This window comes from Leptonychotes weddellii, chromosome 13 (genome assembly GCF_054177405.1).
Source record: "Leptonychotes weddellii isolate Sample4059 chromosome 13, ASM5417740v2, whole genome shotgun sequence".
Lineage (NCBI taxonomy): Eukaryota > Metazoa > Chordata > Mammalia > Carnivora > Phocidae > Leptonychotes > Leptonychotes weddellii.
Genome location: NC_138381.1, coordinates 35,828,559 through 35,846,339, shown reverse-complemented (window position 1 = coordinate 35,846,339; position 17,781 = coordinate 35,828,559). Strand labels below are relative to the sequence as shown.

The following is a 17,781-nucleotide window of genomic DNA, read 5'->3' as shown; positions in this document are numbered from 1 at the left end:
TGGAAAGCAAAATAAAAGTGGAGGAGAACCAGCCAGAAACTAGCTGAAGGTATGTGTTACCTGGGCAAGGTTCACTACATCACAGCAGGGGTTTCTATCAGTTGTACTTGTTTGTGAAAGAACCAACTTACTGATGAAGGCTATAGGTTTATAGAAAGCTACAGCATTGGGAAGAAAAGACCCAGAGACCAAGAACTCAACCAATGGGTAAAGAAAAAATGAAAAAAAAAAATGGAAACACAACATACAAAAAGCAGTTCTAAAAGGGAAATTGATAATAATAAGTGCCTACATTAAAAAAAAAAAAAAGACAGATCTCAAACCACCTAACTTTACATCTCAAAGAACTAGAAAAGTAAGAACAAACTAAGCCCAAAGTTAGAAGAAAAGAAATGATAACAATCAGAGCAGAAACAAGTGCAATAAACCAAAAGCTATAGAAAAGATCACCAACAAAAAAATATTTTTTTAAAAAATACGTAAAAACTGACAAACCTTTAACTACATTAAAAAGAGAGAGAGAAAAAGAAAACTCAAATAAAATCAGAAATGAAAGGGCTACATTACAACTGGTAACACAGAAATATAAATGATCAAAGAAACTACTATTATGAACAATTGTATGCTAACCAACTGGATACCCCAGAAGAAATGCATTCCTAGAAACACACAATCTACCAAGACTGAATCATGAAAAAACAGACAATCTGAACAGATCACCGATGAATAAGAAAACTGAACCAGTAATCAAAAACTCGTAATTAAAAAAAAACCCAACCTGACGGCTTTACTGGTGAATTCTACCATAAAGAGGAATTAATGCCTATTGTTCTCAAACTCTTCTAAAAAATTTAAGAGGAGGGAAAGCTTCCAAACTCAATCTATGAGGCCAGCACTACCTTGATACCAAAGCCAGACAAGGAGATTACAAGAAAAGAAAATTACAGGTCAATATCCCTGATCAATATAGATGCAAAAATCTTCAACAAAACCCTAGGAATCTGAATTCAACAACGAATTAATAGGATCTTACATCATTATCAAGTGGGCTTTATGTCTGGGATGCTAGGATGGTTCAAATATGCAAATCAGTAAATGTGATACACCACTTTAGTGGAATTAAGGATAAAAATATGACCATGTCAATAGAAGAAGAAAAGAATTTGACAAAATTCAACATCCATTTATGACAAAAACTCTCAAAATATTGTATATAGAGGTAATGTATTTCAACATAATAAAGGCCACGTATGACAAGCCTACAGTTAACATCACACTCAGTGTAAAAAGCTGAAGGTTTTTCCTCTAAGATCAGGAACAAGCCAAAGGTGCCCACTCTTATCGTATCTTTTTCAACACGGTACTGGAAGTCTTAGAGTATTTAAGCAAGAAAAAAGAAGTAAAATGTATCCAAATTAGAAAGGAAGAGTTAAAATTTTCTGTTTACAGATGACATGATCTTATATAAAGTGAACCCTAAAAAACTCCACCAAAAAGCTGTTAGAACCAATACATAAATTCAGTAAAGTTGTAGAATACAAAATCAATATACAAAAATCTGTTGCATTTCTATATATAAACAATGAATTATCTGAAAAAAGTGAAACAATCTCATTTACAATGGCATCAAAAAATAATAAAATATGTAGGATAAAATTTAACTAAGGATATGAAAGATCTACATACTGACATTGTACATAAGACACTGATGAAAGAAACTGAGGAAGACAAAGATATGGAAAGATATCCTGTGTTTATGGATTGGGATATTTAATAATGTTAAAATGTCTATACTACCCAAAGCAAACTAGAGATTCAATGAATCTCTATTAAAATTCCAGTGGCATTTTTCACAGATATAGAAAAAAAAATCCTAACGTTTGCACAAAGCCACGAAAGACCCCAAATAGTCAAAGCAATCTGGAAAAAGAAGAACAAAGCTGGAGGTATCACATTTCCTTATTTCAAACAATATTATAAAGCCATAGTATTCAAAGCAGTATGATACTGGCATAAAAAACAGACACATATACAAATAAAACAGAATGAAGAGCCCAGAAAAAAACTTTTGACAAGGATGTCAGCAACACACATGGGGGAAAAAATCATCTCTTCAACAAATGGTGTTAGGAAAACTGGACAGCCACATGCAAAAGAATTAAATTGGCTGGGCCCCTATCTTACACCACTTACAAAATTAAATTGAAATGGATTAAGGACTTAAATACAAGAACTAAAACTATAAAACTCCCAGAAGAAATATAGGGAAGATTCTCCTTGACACTGGTCTTGGCACTTTTTTTTTTTTTTTACACATGACACCAAAAGCACAGGAAACAAAGTAAAAAATCAAGTGGGACTATGTTAAGTTAAAAGGCTTCTGTACAGCAAACAAAACAAAACAAAACAAAAACTCTCAATAATTTGAAAAGCCAACCTACTTAATGAGAGAAAATCTATTTCAGACCATTTATGTGATAACCACTAATGTGATAAGACGTTAATATCCAAAATATATAAGGAATTTCTGTAACTCGGAAGGTAAAAACCAAATGATGTAAACTTTAAGTATATATAATTTTTTAAAAACTAAATAAATCATGAAAATACTTTTAAATTGATAAGAAAAAATGACTTTGGATCTAGATTATGATACTTAGATAATCCTTGTATGAATAGATTGAATAGAAAACGGAATGTGAGTTCATGGAAATAGGAATGTGCACTTAAGATTTGCTATGAAGAATAGGAGGGCAGAGCTGGAAGGTAGGGCTCTATTTTATCTTGTGTTTTCTTCTTTTCTAAGATGAGCAATATTATGCAATGTTCATATGCTATTAAAGTAGAGGGGAATAATGATAATTCATGGGAAAGAGGAGATAATTGTAGCTGCAAAGCCCCTAAATGTGTAAGAGTAAATGGCATCCAGGGGTGCCTGGGTGTCTCAGTTGGTTAAGTGTCTGCCTTTTGGCTCAGGTCATGATGTCAAGGTCTTGGGATCACTTCTCCCTCTCCCTCTGCAGCACCCCCCATGCTCTTTCTCTCTCTCTCAAATAAATAAATAAAATCTTCTTCAAAAAAGAGTAAGTGGCATCCATTTGGCAAGTGTGTGGGTGATGGGAACTCCTATGTAAGAGCTGCTTCCGTTATTATACGTTAATAGAGAGGAACACAGAGTATGTAAAGACAGACGCAAATAGGCTAGCAAGAGAAAGAGGTAATTTTCATTTGATTGCTTCCATGTCCTCTATTAATTATTTGGGAAGATTATTAGCTTTAAAATGAGGATGATGTGGGTATTAGGAATGAAGAGTGATAAGATGTGAAATAGTTCTCAGAAAAACTGAATTGTCTAAAAATTTTTTGGTAGTGGTGATTGTGACTTGAGATTTATAGTCATAGAATTTAAGTTCTACTCAGCAGTAAATTTACTGCAGTACTAATGAAGCTTAAATATGAGGGCCTCTAACTGACCCCAACCCCTTGTAAAGTCTTTTGAGTGTCTCTAACAGTGTTTTCAAATGGTCATACATTTTTTATAGAGTTTGTAAAAATAAGATATTTTAACCAAAATTTATTAAGACTATTTTCTCTTTCTGACATAATTTATCCTTGTCAAGTGGCATTGAATTGGTTGTGGGAATTCTATATTCATAACCTTGTATTCTTCATGAAGAGATCTCACATTCTATTAACACTTAGGGCTCTACTAATTATTTATATCCCATCTTCTTGTCCTTTAGGGCCCACCAAAACATGATCCACCCAAGGTGAAATTAATTAACACAGCTGTGTTTTACTTTAGCCACATTCAGTTGTTGGGATCCTGCTTTAGTTAAATGATAGGGCTTTTCAAGTCACAGAAATAAAATTTGAAGGTTATTTAAATGAATGCTTATTTTGGTCAGATATTAACTAGGTTCTGTATAAAAAAGAAGGAAGGACAAAAAGGTGGGATATAAAAAATTAGTAGGGATAATAGACTGGTCATCTTAAAGTGTCAAATACTTGTTGGAGGGTAATAGTAGAGTAAGTAAGCTGGAAAGAAAGGTATCAGTTGTGAGAGAGTGGATTCTTAAAATTGAAACCAGGAGGTGACTCCATTAATGGAAATGGTAAGATGTAAGGGTAAAACTATAAGAGAAGGTGGTTGGTATGAGATGGAAGAAAAGATTGTTGGGAATGTGGAGGTCTAAAAATTGAGAATCCAAGTTCTTTCATGTACTAAATACAGACCAAATTCAGGTTTTGATTGCCTCTGCACAGACACAGAGAGAATGGAAATGGGAAGAGCAATTAATTTGTAATATTTTAATTCCTTAAAAAATGTCTAAAATAGGCTAAAATATTGGTGAGTAGTTAATTTTGAATGGTGCATATAGCATTTTCTCTTTCAATAGCTGAAAAAGTAAAAAATAAAATAAAAGCAAAATAGTTTAAGAATATTCATTGAAAAATGTGCTGGTAAATGCTGAAAAAATCATATTCTATACTCTTGTGAAGTAACTCAAATTAATAGGCTGGTAAGATATAGCTAAGCGAGTATGAAAAACACAGTACCCTGTGGATTCATTCTAAGTATTCCAGCCTATTTAACAACTTCAATAATATTCTAATTGCTATCTCTACAAATAAATCACTATCCTGTTAACTCTTGATAAACACATTTCATAAAATATACCAGTATGTCTTTATGGTATTCAATAGCTTTTTTGCTCATTTCCCTTGATTATCAACCCTATCTTTGGATCACTGCAGTTACAATGGCATTGTCTTGCTTCAGGTACAGTAGAGCATTAGGAGTAGATATTTTACAGAGCTTGAAAGTAAGAAAATGGCTATATAGAAATTCATACCACACGGTTAACTTCAAGCAAACTAAATACAAATTAATCAATTTCAAGTCATCTTAAACAAGTTCATTTTCCTTGACTTAGGTTACTGAAGCCTGCCTATCATGTGAATAAGCAATCAAGTAAAGTTGCTTGCTCAAGTCAAATGTCCCAAATGTAAAAGGTCTATTTCTAAAGGATGCTGGCTTATCTGAAAGACAAAATTACTAATTACACATTGTACTACAAGGTAAACAATGATGTATCATTATCATCACCAAAAGGGCTTACAAATATTTGTATGCATAGTCATGAACAAAGATCTGTTAAGAAATATGACATCTATCTTTCAATGTTGCCATTTTTAAAATGAACTATATATGAACAATAGATCATATACTGAATTGATTATGTAATTCATTCAAATAGTGTAACAGTTGGAAATGACCTCAGATAGTGAGATGGTATTCTAGTGGAATCTTAGAATATATGTATCAGTCAAAATTTGGGGAATTTTCATGAGGGCATTCAATAGATGTATGAGCATGAGTGATTTGCTTAAAAAGTTATTATTATTTTTAGACTTAAGGAAAAAAGAAGCTGGGATTAGGGGAAGGTGATTCAGGTAAATGGAAGAATAAAAAGTAAAAAATAAAAGAGTAAGAAGAACAGAGCTCTTTTGAGAAAGCAGTGGTATAGCCAAATAGAGATGGAGAATTAAATAAAGTAATAGGCTTTTGATTTTTTTTTTTTTTGGAAGTAGTAAATGTCATGTCCACAGTTTGCTATAACATGTCAGAAATAGGAATCAAGACTTGCCAGTGGAGATAGAGAGGCAGTATTTCTGAGAAAGAACATAAATTTTGGATTCAGATACACCCACAATCAAATTCTAATTGTTCTTTATGTAATACGGGGGGATGGTTTCATACACAATTTCCCTATCTGTGAAATTTGGGTAATAAAACCTACCATTAAGGTTGTTACAAAGATCAGGTTTAAATACATTGAGAATAATATATACACTGTACTTATACACACTGAATAACATACACAAATGATTTAATAAGTCATTTTTTGTTAATCGGAAAGTATCAATAGCATGGATCTTTATTACAGTGCCATCTGGTTTAATGAAATGGAAGACAATGAGAAAAAGAAAGACAAGTAAAAAAGGTAAATAATCATTAACACTACTTTGGAGAAAAATGAGATTCACAGGTGACATCAGAACAAACATAGCAGAGTGAATAGAAGCACAGAGATACTGAAGCAAAGAGAAGTAAGGATAACAAATTTTTATATTCAGCTTTCATTAGTTCATTATGTGATTTATTTAACACCTACTGAGAACACAGACAAGCACACAGACACACACAAACACACACAATGCCTAAAAGCAAGGAGCTTAGCTGAGAGGAAACATAAACAAACCATCAGTAACTGTACAGAGTGAGACAAGTCCTGGGCAAAAAATATATGAAATCAGAGGAGGTTAGTTAAATGAATACTTATGAGCATTGATTGCATATCAAATGCTATGCTAGGTGACTGGGATACAAAGATGAATTAAAACTAAGCTTCCCAATTTATATGCTCACGAAGGAAAAAACACACTCAAAATAACAGATCTTGGTACAATCATTAGTACAATAATAGAAAAAAAACAGAAGAAGCATTTAATACCACCTTGTTTGGGGAATAGGGGAAAATAAATTACTAACAGGGAAAGCACCTGGGAAGAGTTAATGTCTGACCTATTGTATGAATGATCAATTAATCATATATATATTTTATAAGCCAGAAAAAGAGGAAAAGGGGGAGGGGAAGGAAAAGGAAGGAAATTTCAATCAGATGAATACCACAGACAAAGATTAAAGCTTAAAACAATATAAGTTTGGATATATTAGCATTTTAATAGGCTAGAACATTGAGATCATGGAAAGAGGTGGTACAAGAGGAGTCTGAAGTTTTACAAGTAACAGATTAAAGTGTCTAATGTAACAGTCTGGGAGCTTAGACTTTATGCTATAGTCGGGAGGGAGACTCTGAAACTTTTATTTGGAGTAAGGCAGACTAGTTGGAAGCCTATTTTAATATTCCAATTAAGAGACAATTAGGGCATGATTTATTTCATTGGTAATTAAAACAGACAGAAAGAAAAGCACCATTTAAAAGACAGACTTAAAGAAGCTGGTAAGATGTTGGCTGTAAGCAGGTAGAGAGATAGCTTATAGGAGGATGCCTCGAACAAGTAACTTGATGGGTAATGGTGTCAAGATGTGATGTTGGGGGAGAGAGGAGATAGTCAAAATGATACTATCAGGAGAAATAAAGATGTGGATAGAGATTAAAAACTAAAGAAAAGTATGACAGATGTTAAGATAATGAGAGTAGATAAAATCTCTGGAATTGAAAGTAGACCAAGGACGTAAATGGGCTGCGGATAGAACCCTGAGCTAATCTATTAGAGACAGGCAGAGATAAATGAGCCACTGTAGCATTCCTAGAGAGAACAGCTTCATAGACTTAAAGGGAGAACCAAGGGAGTGACATGCTGAATCTCAAAAAGAGATAGCATCAGAGAAAGCATAGACACAAATGCTTGGTTCACCATGGAGGAAAAAAGACATACAATAACACTAAAAGCATCCAGTGGATTTAGAAAGGGAGAAGTTTGTTGTTGCTGTTATTGTTGTTTTTAACTTCAGTGAGATAAATTTTGGTAGCATGGGAGTTTCAAAAGCCAGACTGCTGTGTGTCAAAAAGTGATTAATAGTCAAGCAAATACTGTTAATAATCTAGCAAATATTGCTAATTATGTGGAAATTTTAATGGGAATGTAAGGGAAATACTGCATGACTGCTGAAAATACAACTAGAGCGAAGGCAAGGCTTTCATTTTAGCTTGGAAGAGGGTTAATGATGAATATAGGCTGAAGGAAAAAAGTAATGAAGATGTCAGAAATAGAAGTGATAAGAATAACACTACATCCTGAGCAGGGCAAAAGGGATTAAGATCAAGAGCAGAGAAAGAGGTGTTGGCCTTAAAGAGGAAGTACCATTTACCACTTAAATGTAAAGAGGCAGGAAAGTGGTTTGCAGATATTATCACAGTAGGATACATTTGTTTGATAAAATACATCATGTTTTCAACTTTTCCTTCCAATATGAGTAACCTATAGTATAAAGAAAATTAAAGTTTTCTTTCTGAGTTTATCTTGTTTGGGATTTATTATGATGTCTGAATCTAAGGATTCATACTTTAAAGAATTATGGACTGTTACCTGCCATTGTCTCTTTGAATATTGCTTTCCCATTTTCTCATTTATTTCCCATTCTCTTCTCCATAATTCTTAACATTTCTTCCATATGTTTTGTCTCTTTTGCTCTCTGTGCTGCATTCTGGGTTCCTTTTCACGTTTCCAAGTGTACTGATTCTTTTCCCTCCCAGATGCATTTGCTATTTAATTAATAAAATCTTTAATCAAAATGAATCCAATTTTGGTGAGTTCTTTTTCAAACCTTCCTGAACTGTTCTGATAGTGTTCTATTAGTTTGTTTTATTCCCTTTAACCATTTTAAACTTATTAGGCAGAGTTATTCTAATACTATCATTTGAAATTATTGGGGGTGTAAATATGTTGCTGATTATTTCTAACTCTCATTCATGTTGGAATTTTCCCTATTGTTTTATATTTTGTGAGCTCATCTTTAAAAGCTTTACTTTATCTGAGAAAGTAGGCCTCAGCCAATTTATTTTTCTAGAGAATATTTATCAAAGTAAGATAATTTCTTAAAATGATAATTTCTTAGTTAAGACCACCTAGATGGTATATATAAATGAAGATATCAAAGAATTGTGAAAAAAAGCCAGACTGTTCTCACTTGTTTTTCCCTATCCAGGTTTCAGGCTTAGGCAAACACACTTTCTTGTCTCTGCCTTTGCTTGTGGGTATATTTTTTTCTGCTCTCCCCATTCAAATGCCTTACTGTATCCAGCTCCCTTACTTGCTCAGATTCATAGCCCATGGCCTATATCTGAAGACACTAAAATTTAATTACCCTGTTTACCAAGATCAGCAAAGTTATTCTCCAATTCATATTTTCAGAGCAGCCAAATATCAACTAAAAATTTAACTTGAAGTTGTTAAGTTTTCTTTGCATTGGTCCCTGAGGGTTTCCTTTACTTTCCCATAAGCACAACATGGCATTTAAAGAATGTATATCCTATTTATGCTCCATTTATAAGTGTCTTACATTCTCTATTATCAACATTGCAGGAAATGTAAATTCTCATTACTTTTTTATCTACTTCCTCTTTTTAGACATTTCATCCTGTCCTTTTGTTTAATTTTATGAATCAAAATTTATGTCTTCCTCACCTTTATGCTATAGACCTATGTATCTAATTTTTACTTTTCATTTCCATTTGAAGAGCTAATAAGAATCTGAAATTTAATATGGCCCAAAGAGACATAATTATATCTTCTCCAAAATCCTCCTCACACTTTCCTCAAGTCCTTGTTACCTCAGCAAACAGCCTGACCGTTTTTTCCCCTCACATTTATATTCCATCTATCAAAAGATTTGGTTGGCACTTCCTCTGAAATATATCTGAAATTAGCTATTACCATTTTTATTGAAAAAAAACCTTGATCTACGTCATCATTATTATAATTTTTCTGAATTACCAAAAAAGCCGTCATCCTTCCTATATGCACTAAAGTCCATCCTTCACTAAGCTGCTCAACAGATCTTTCTAAAATAAAATGTAAGATACTTTAAATGCATTCAATGTTTTCATCTATATTCCTTTATCACAGCCCACTTATGGGCTTGCAGTATCTGGGCCCTGTCTGCTTTGCCAACATTTGTCTCCTTAAATTACTCTACCCACATATAATTTTCCGGAAACACTGACCTCCATTCTGTTTTCAGAACACATAGGATCTTTATCCATCACTGGGCTTTCTGCATGTTTCTTCCCCAGATCAGCTCAAAGCTGGCATGTCTTCTTCATTCAAGTCTCAATTCAAATGTTACCTTCTTAGAGACAGGTGTTCCTAAAGGTCCTTGCTAAAGCAGAGCTCTCAATCTTTCCCTGGCCCTGTCACTCAAGCACATTATCCATTTTTTTCTTCCTCACAAGAGTATCAGTGACTGAATTTTAAAAAAATTATCGTTTCACATGTTTATTATCTATTTAGGAGAATATACATTTAAATGATATCCCCAGCACTTAAACAGCATTTCATATAAAGCAAGTGTTCAGGACACACAAACACACACACATGCACAAACACATATACACTCTCACAAACATACATTTGATATTCAGGTCTACATTTTCTTTAAGTATAAACCTTGATTATAAAGTTAGTCATAAGCATAAAGTTATAATATTAGTCTACTGGCCATAACTATGAGATTATAAAATCACTACATAAAGTAAAAATAAAGATACATGAAACTATTTCTGATGTTAACCATGAAATAATGAAAACAATTGACCTTTATATTATTTTTTGTATCTCTTATAATGTATAATGTGTAACAAATGAATATTTTCTACCAAAAATGCCATTCAACAAATATTTAATGCACATCAACAATGTGTCTGTAGATTAGTGACTAGATTAGTCCTTGAGGATTCAATAAAAGGGGAAATACAGACAGGTCCTACCTGCAAGCATTTATAAGGCAGTGGGTGTGCAGCCATGCAAAAAGTGTACATTTTATCTTTTTTTTTACTTTATGTAAAAAAAAATTACCAAAGCTATCCTATTTCTAAGAGGAAAAATAATTAAATAAATTTGAGATCATCATAGAAGGCAGAATACTTCTAGAAAACCACAGAAATGAATGGGGGAAAGAAATCACAGGTAATAAGTCACTAATGGCTAAAATGAGCTGCAGCTCCAAAATTTCCTGCTAGCTAAAGCCATTCCTGCCTTTCTAATCATATTTATTAGGCTGCTAAGAAAGTTTAGCTTCTGTAATAATTATTACCTTGGGGGTTCATTGAAAGCAGGAACTTTCCCCCCTTTTTTTTATATAAAGATTTTATTTATTATTTGACAGAGAGAGAATGAGAGAGAGCAAGCACATGAGACGGGGGAGGGTCAGAGGGAGAAGCAGACTCCCTGCCGAGCAGGGAGCCCGATGCGGGACTCGATCCAGGGACTCCAGGATCATGACCTGAGCCGAAGGCAGTTGCTTAACCAACTGAGCCACCCAGGCGCCCCAGGAACTTTCCCTTTTATATATATGTATGTATATATAGAAACTTTATGCATATAATATGAATTCAATAATAGATTAATAAATTATTGAATGTATTTTTTGTTGGACTGAATTAACAATTTATGTAATTTAATCTCTGTTTTTAAACATAATATTTTATCGAAGTAGAACTTTTATAAAGAAGAGTATGCAAATCAAAGAATACACCTTATTACATTTCACTGTGAACGGACCAGTAATGCCTTCATTCAGACAGAAAAAACTGAACACTGTCAGCAGAAATTCCTATGTGTGCTCTCCCAGTGACTGCCATCCAATAGGAGCTGCAATCCTGATGTCTATCACCATCATGAAAATTTGTTAGTTTTTGAACAGGATCACATTGTATATACTATTACTGTGTCTTCTTTTGCTCAATATTATGATTACAAGATTCACCCAAGTTGTTCTATGTAGCTGAATTCTGTTCATTTGGCTCTTGATTTTGGCTCAGGTCATAATCTCAGGGTCATGAGATCAAGCCCCATGTTGGGCTCTGTACTGCGCATGGAGCCTGCTTAGCATTCTCCCTCACCCTCTCCCTCTGCTCCCTACCACTTGCTCTATCAAAAGAAAAATTTAAAGTCTTACTTCTTATTAACTACTGTTAATATCTAGTAATGTTTCAATTATCTAGCTATCTATATTTTGGTTAGCACTACACAGTTTAATGATTATTTAATCTTTTTCTTGTTTAAATATATCATAGAGCTGTTTATGATCATGAATCACCTAAAAATTATGCTTACTTTCACCTGATAATCATTTTATTAAATTATAAAACAATATTACATTAGGAAATTAGCTATAACCACAATAGAAATTTTGATTTATTTGATTAGAACTTGATTTTTTCTCATTATTGAATCATATTAAAAAATTTTATATAATCCTACATTTATTCATTTTAATAATATATTTTTTCAAGACTTACTATAAAGCTACAGTAATCAAGACAGTGGGGCTTATTAGTGAAAGAACAGACAAATATATCAATGCAACAGAACAGAGAGCCCAAAAATAGACCCACAGAAATGCAGTCAAATGATCTTTGACAAAGAAGCAAAGGCAATAAAGTGGAGCAAAGATCACCTTTTCAACAAATGGTGCTGGAACAACTGAACATCCATGTACAAAAAAATGAAGCTAGACATAGACCTTACACCTTCCATAAAAATTAACTAAAAATGCATCATAGACCTAAATGTAAAATGCAAACTATAAAATCCCTGAAGATAACATAAGAGAAAAACTAGATGAGCTTGGGTATGGCAATGATCTCTTAGATACAATACCAAGGCACAATCCATGAAAGAAATAAGCTGATAAGCTGGACTTCATTAAAATTAAAACCTTTGGCTCTGTGAAACCCAAGGTCAAAAATTTGAGAAGACAAGCCACAAACTGAGAGAAAATATTTGTAAAAGACACATCTGGTAAAGACCTGTTATCCAAAGCATACAAAATACTCTGAATAGTCAACAGTAAGAAAAAAAAATTAAAAAATAGGTCAAAGACCTTAATGGACACCTCACTAAAGAAGATAAGTATACGAGCAATATCAAATAAGTATATGAAAATATGCTTCATATCATATGCCATTAGGGAAATGCAAATCAAAACAACAATAAGGTATCACTACATACCTATTAAAATGGCCAAAATCCAGAACAGTGACAATACCAAATGCTGGTGAGGATGTGGATCAACACGAACTTTCATTCATTGATATTGGGAATGCAAAATAATATAGCCCCTTTGGAAGATAGTTTGGCAATTTCCTACAAAACTAAACATATTCTTATCATATGATCCAGCAATTGTGTTTATTGGTATTTACCCAAAGGAGCTGAAACTTTTATTCACACAAAAATCTGCACATCAATACTTATAGCAGCTTTATCTATAATTGCCAAAACTTGGAAGCAACCAAGATGATCTTCAGTAGGTAAACGGATTAATAAACTATGATACATCCAGATATGGATAGTACTCAGTACTAAAAAGAAATGAGCTATCAAGCCATGAATGACATGGAGGAACTTTAAATGCATATTAGTAAGTGAAAAAATCCAATTGAAAAGGCTACATACTATATGATTCCAACTATATGTCATTCGGGAAAGGGCAAAATTATGAAGACAATAAAAAGATCAGTGGTTGTCAGAGTTTGGATGGGAGGGATGGGGGAATGAGTAGACAGGATACAGAGGACTAGGACAATGAAAATACTCTGTATAATACCATTATTGTAGATACATATCATTGTACATTTGTCCAAACCTATAGAATGTAAAACACCAAGAGTTAACCATGATGTAAACTATGGACTTTGGGTGATTATGTTCTGTCAGTGTAGGTTCATCAATTGTACCAACTGTACCACTGTGGTGAACGATGTTGATAATGGGAGAGGCTGTGCATGTGTGGGAGCAGGGGGTATATGGGAAGTCTCTGTATCTTCTCCTCAATTTTGCTGTGACCCTACCGGCTCTTAAGAAATAAAGTCTTAATTAAAGACCCAACAGTTGTACACCTTAAATATATACAATTTTTATTTCTCAATTATACTTCACTAAATCTGGAAAAATATTTTTAAAAATAAATAATAAAATACATTTTGAAAAATGTTAAACATATTTGGTGTTTTCTTCATAGAAGTTTCCTATTTTATATTTGTCTTTTTAGTTGAACTTAGGTTTCATTTTCTAATGAATGAGAAAGCCATTTTTGTCTATAGAGGCCCTTAATAATATTTCTTGATTCTGACCTATCAGATATTGACCTATCTTACCTTATATTTATATATGGTTTGGTGTTATAATTTATCCCACAAAATTTCTACCTCATGAAAATTCTAATTTCTAAAAGTAAATGAAGTGGCAAACATAAAAATGTTTGCTTGCCAATTTAAAGCACTTCTGCATTTAACATCTAGCTTCCGTCTCCATGAACATCTTCCCTCAATTTCAGACCTATGCATCAAAGTGATATCTAGACACTTACATTTGAATCATGCCATACACAATTCCAAACCAAACATATCGACATCTTTCCTCCAAACGTTCTTTTTACCTCCATACATTTTTCATTATTCAAATCTTAACTCATCCAATTACTACCAAAGTGATACCTTTTAAAAGAGAAATCTGACCATATAGCTTCTTTAGTGGATTTCCATAGTCTTCATCAGAGTCTAAATCCTTTGGAATGATTCATTATCTAATACTTAGTTCCCTACCCTCAATGTTTGTCCCTACCTGACTGCCATATAAAAATATGTGTGTGTGTGCACACACACACACACACGCACAGAGAGACAGACATAGAAGTTAGATCAAGCACTTGCTCTAAGCTCTAGCCACAAAGTCAAAGTGCAAACTCACAACAGTCTTACTTGTACCCTAAGAGAATTGCCATTTTAACATTAAGACTACTATTTGGGATTGTTATTATTGGACTAATATGTCAAGTATATTTGAACATCCACTAAACATCAGTTAAACTGAAGTCATATTAAATTACAAAAAAAAAATTACATAAGGTAAAAAATCCTGAATCTGAATATAGAAAATCAGGTTTCAAATGCCAGTGGTGTTAAAGCTGTAGTAATTTAGAAAAGGTACTTTGCCTCTCTGGATCCTAAGTTCTTTATTTCTTCCTTGAGAGCCCCCACAAGAATTCTCTAGAAAAAGCAGAATTTAAGAGAGGATGTATGAATATTCCACCTCATTAGTGATCAAAGAAATGGAGTTTGAAGCAATATTGAGAATACATTTTTTCACTTATCAAACTGGAACAGATTTTTTAAAAACCTTAGCACTCAGTGTTAACACAGGTACATCACAGAACAAGCTTACGTATTGCTCAGCTTCAATAAATTATAGTCTTTCTGGAAAATAGGTTTAGAAAGTTATTAGGAAAAAAATACAGTTATTAGGAATTTATTTTATTTTTTAAAGATAATAGGAATTTAAAAGTATTATAGCCAATCTACTTTTATAAATCTACTTTAAATTCTAAAAAGCAATGATGCTAACAGAGATTTCTGAAAAAAAATCAACACAACAATATTTATAAGTCATAAAAATAAAAACAACTTAAACATAAACTTTAGAGTAACTGAAAAAATCATGGCTTACCCATATAAAAGATTTTTGTACAGATATTTAAATAATATATTTGAAATTTGTATAACAATGCAACAAAAATTCTATTATATCATGTTGGGAATAAAAGCAGGACATATAATTATTTTCATTACGAATGAAAAAATCAGTAATATATTAATATGATTACCTCTATTTACTGAAATGATTTTAGGTTTTTTGTACTTTTTCGTATTTTCTTTTCTACAATAAATATACACTATAACCAGAGTCCAAAAAGATCAGACAAGATGTGGAAATGTTGATAAAATGGAGCTGTGATGGGAAATGAAAAAAAGTCTTGGGCATATCCAAGGACAAAAAAAAAACCTCTCATAAATATAAGGTTGCAAATGATTAACTCAATTTTATCTTAGGACTCAAAGATTTTCCACAAATAGTTTCCAGAAGAAAATGGACAATGCACAATAAAAATAACCAAGAGCAGCACAAGGAAAAAAGACAGCAAAAGCATCAGCTAGGAGAATAAAATACAAAAGTAGATTACAAAGACTACACATATTTAAATTATTACATGTAGATAAAATAATAACTAAAATAAAATGACTATTTGTACTATGTTGAAGAAGCAAAAGATAAGCTGTAAATAACTACATCAAAATATCTACATCAAACAGGGAATCATAAAATGACTTAGAAGATTTGGAAGAAAAGCAAATAAAGTTTGGAAATGAATAATTACGTTTGCATCCATCTATGTATCTATGTATCTATCTGTGTATGTATCTATCTATCTACCTACCTATATCTACTGAGAGTGGGAGACCAGTTAAAAACAAGAATGTAAGAAATGTTTGCCATATATGACTGATGATTATCTCCTCAAATATTACCTCTGTATTTTTTTAAATCTTCTTTTCCTTTGGAACATCACTTAAAAATGTGGTAGACCTGACTCTTTCTTGCCTGTATATCCCTTCATTTCTCTTTCATTTCACTAATCTTTCATTCATTCTCTGTTGAGCACTACATAATCTGCTATTAAAATCATCCATTTATTTTTTTAATTTCAAGTAAAAATTTGAAGGAAAAGTTAAGTAATTAAATGAATCTAAGGTATTAACTGGACAAGTGCAATGCATATGATGGAAATCCTTTCCTATAACCAGGGCTACATTCCCTCTACATGTGATAAATTGTATTAGTGTTCTCAATTATGCATGGTCTCTCTTTTTAAGAGGATTAGACTTACCATCCTGTTGACATCAGGCTTGGCCATATGACTTGCTTTGTTCAATGGAGTGTGAGCAGAAGAAACACTTATCATCTTCTGGTGGAAACTGGGTAAGAGCTATCGAGTGATCTCACTAATGAATTTGTGCTTATCACAGCAATGTGCCCTAGAAGGATCTGATCCTTCACCCCGAATCTCAGAAGTAAAAAAAAAACATGAAGCATAGACACAGCTAAGTTGCAATGCTAGTGAGAGATTAACTTTTATACTTGTATACCACTAAGATGGGGTGGTTGCTTGTTACTGTGGTGTAATCTAATAAATGCTAACCTCACACTCTCTTCTTTTCTTCCAGAGGAGTCTTCTCATTAGCTTCAAATTTTTTTCTCTCCTCTGGTTCTCTTAATAAAATGTAGTAATATTAACAAGTACAATTTTAAGTTATCTTTTGGAAAACAATGTTCCTCTTTTAAAAAGCAGAGGACCGTAGCGGAAGGGAGGGAAAACTGAATGGAAAGAAATCAGAGACGGAGACAAGCCATGAGAGACTTTGGACTCAGAGAAACAAACTGAGGGTTACAAAAGGGAGGGGGTTGGGGGGGGTGGGGTAACCGGGTGATGGGTATTAAGGAGGGCATGTGTTGTGATGAGCACTGCATATTAAATGCAACTAATGAATCGTTGAACACTACATCAAAAACTAATGATGTACTACATGTTGGCTAATTGAACATAATAATAAAAATAATAAAAGTATTTTCAACATACAGATAAATCTTACAAATGTTTCATTCTATCATTTCCAAAGACAAAATGATCACTAAGAAATTTTAACAATCTTCCTATATAATCATCAAATATCATCATTACTCCTTCCCTTCTTTCCTCTTTCCCTCCCTTCAATAATTAACTTTGGATAGCATAGTATGCGTCAGGTACTATTTTTGATGAAGAAAATATGGCCATGACCTATGTCGCCCTCATAGATCTTCTCGTTTTTTGAGGGGAGTGAACAAGAGTCAAATATTCACACAAACAAAATTCCAAATATGGCAAGAGATATGAAGAAGAAAAGTAGGTGTGCCAGACACACACATAATAGAGAAATTGGATTTAACAGGACAGCCAATGAAAAGCTTCTCAGAACTGACTCTTAAACTGTCTTAAGGATAAATGCTGGGAAGAAGGAACAGGAAAAATATTATAGGAAAAAGAAATAGCATAAAGATGCCATATGGGCTGAGGAAAATAGGAGAAGATGAAGTAAGGCCATTGTATTTGAACCAAATAATAAGTGTAAACCAATCTGAAGGGGTATGTGC

At 33.0% G+C, this 17,781-nt stretch overlaps 1 protein-coding gene across 1 annotated transcript in view; it reads right to left on the bottom strand.

Moving 5' to 3' along the window:
- CCDC178 (coiled-coil domain containing 178) overlaps nucleotides 1-17,781 on the bottom strand; it is a 346,874-nt gene that overhangs the window by 247,666 nt on the left and 81,427 nt on the right. The window lies entirely within an intron of this gene.